This window comes from Venturia canescens, unplaced genomic scaffold, assembly GCF_019457755.1.
Source record: "Venturia canescens isolate UGA unplaced genomic scaffold, ASM1945775v1 PGA_scaffold_29__1_contigs__length_59652, whole genome shotgun sequence".
NCBI lineage: Eukaryota > Metazoa > Arthropoda > Insecta > Hymenoptera > Ichneumonidae > Venturia > Venturia canescens.
In genome coordinates, this window is record NW_025108595.1 from 7,501 (window position 1) to 10,000 (window position 2,500).

The window sequence follows — 2,500 nt, forward strand, 5'->3', positions numbered from 1 at the left end:
AGTTTTGTAATTCAAACAAATAAAGTTCAACACGCTCACAAGCGCGGTGTTGTTTTTGAGATTTTCGATTGGCGCTACCGTGATCATGTTGACGCATTTTCACAGTCCTTGTGCTCGTGCCATTCGGACGCAAACGCGTGCGCTATCCTGATAGAAAGAAAAACATCACGGATAGAATCTCGGGTGCGACAGGGAAGGGAAGAAAAAAAAGGTCCCTTCCGCGCGCCCCATTTGAACGAAGAAACGGTCGCGAGCTTTGAAGAAAACGAATGTCGAGTGAGGATGGGGGGGGGAGGAGGAGAGGCCTTTTTGAAGCTTTTTTTTTCCCTCAATATTCTCTATTCGTTTCTTCATCTCGTTGTTTCTCTGCATTACTGCGCCGTAAGGCGGTTTCTCGTGTTGCTGCTGCTCACCGTTGGGCAACCTAATTGAGCCCCACTTATTGCTCAGTAAAGGAAGCTCGCTATGCGCTCACGCGTTGTGCCTGTTTTCCGAGGTTTTTCAATGAAATTTCGCCCAAGAGTAAAAATCAGCGTGAGCAGCGCCGGGACCGCTTTTATCTTAGCGACGACACAACCATTACATGGCAAAGACACACACACGCCGGGCTCGTTCCGGAGTCTTTAGTCGTCGCCGAGACTTGCGGCCGTTTTGCTGTCGCGGCCTTGCGCTTGCGATCAACTGATTGCGCGCGCTTGTACCAGCGACTTCGCTCGTCGCGTCTCCCTTAAATTTTAGGGTTGGCGGGCTTGCGAAACCGTCCTTGTCGACGATGCTCGAATTTTTAAGAACAAGATTTATGAATAATGCTGTTTGTAACGCACAAATATGTTATTATATGATTACCCTGAACGGTGGATCACTTGGCTCGTGGGTCGATGAAGAACGCAGCTAATTGCGCGTCAACTTGTGAACTGCAGGACACATGAACATCGACATTTCGAACGCACATTGCGGTCCACGGATACAATTCCCGGACCACGCCTGGCTGAGGGTCGTTTATGCATAAAATTTAGACTGCTCTCGCGATGATTTCGTCATCGCGTGTAGCGAATGTATTGGGCGTTCGTTGACCCCATGCCCTTGTACAAAAGGGGGTGCGCGTCTGCGTCGCTTGAAATAACGCGCTCTCCCGCAAGTCTCGGAGATCGAGTCCCTTCGATCCGGATTTCGTGAGCCAGCGTGTGCGAATCGCGAATTCATTTTCTCCCTTTGCCGGGGAGAAGTTCAAATCTATTCGCATTCGCCCGCGATACTCTATGAGAATCGAGCACAACCAAATGGCCGTTCCTTGAATTTTTCGAGTCGAGCGTGTGCGGAGATGATGGGAAAAGAGAGAGAGGTGGGGCATGCCCCCCCGGACCGTGTTGTCCGTCGTTGTTTTTTTTTTTCCATTCTCGTGCGCAATTCGCCGCTACTTTGATAAGTGAGCAGACACGCCGCCGCCGAACGGCCGGTCGATCGAGTTCCGGAGCTAATTGTTAGTTTTTAAAGGACAGATACTGACCGGATCGCTCGCGCAACGGGGGCGAGCCCGCATGTAGCGTGTTTTTAAAGAATTGTTCGCACATACGAGAATCGGAAGGTGTCATTTGATGAAAGAAAAACAGCGTGGTTCGAGCACGTGGTTCGGTGGTTGGGTAATCGAACGCGAAATGTTTCCACTTTGATTTTCACTCGTCTCGAACTGATCGCATCGCTCTTCCGCCAATGAAAAATTCATACGGAGAGAGAAATGTGTGTTGTGTATGTTGTTATATAAACATCGTACCAGGCACCCACGGATGTGTTGGAATTCTCATGGTTTTGAATAAAATCGACGACCTCAGAGCAGGCGAGACTACCCGCTGAATTTAAGCATATTACTAAGCGGAGGAAAAGAAACTAACCAGGATTTCCTTAGTAGCTGCGAGCGAACAGGAAATAGCCCAGCACTGAATCCCGCGGCACTGCCGCTGGGAAATGTAGTGTTCGGGAGGATCCACTTATCCCGGGGCGTATGCTCGAGTCCAAGTCCATCTTGAATGGGGCCAATTACCCGTAGAGGGTGCCAGGCCTGTAGCGACCGAGACGCGTTTCGGGAGGATCTCTCCTTAGAGTCGGGTTGCTTGAGAGTGCAGCTCTAAGTGGGTGGTAAACTCCATCTAAGGCTAAATACGACCACGAGACCGATAGCGAACAAGTACCGTGAGGGAAAGTTGAAAAGAACTTTGAAGAGAGAGTTCAAGAGTACGTGAAACCGTTCAGGGGTAAACCTGAGAAACCCAAAAGTTCGAATGGAGAGATTCATCGTCAGCGATCCTGGCAATTGTACGGTTCGCGATGTCAGGGACCTCGGTCCCGCGGCACGCGTCCGTATGATTTTTTTGCCGGGTGTCGTCGTCGTGCACTTCTCCCCTAGTAGGACGTCGCGACCCGTTGGGTGTCGGTCTACGACCCGGGTGGGAGCCTGTCATGTGTTACGCTTCACGGCGTCATGTGGCAGACCCCCGGTTGTCCG

The 2,500-nt window shown here is 50.8% G+C and overlaps 1 non-coding gene and 1 pseudogene across 1 annotated transcript; both read left to right on the forward strand.

The window, feature by feature from the left end:
- Positions 1 to 843: 843 nt before the first annotated feature.
- On the forward strand, positions 844 to 998 carry LOC122418664 (5.8S ribosomal RNA). The gene has a single exon (XR_006262579.1). It is a non-coding gene; the product is annotated as a 5.8S ribosomal RNA (ribosomal RNA).
- An 822-nt stretch (positions 999 to 1,820) lies between these two features.
- LOC122418666 (uncharacterized) overlaps positions 1,821 to 2,500 on the forward strand; it is a 7,888-nt pseudogene continuing 7,208 nt past the window's right edge.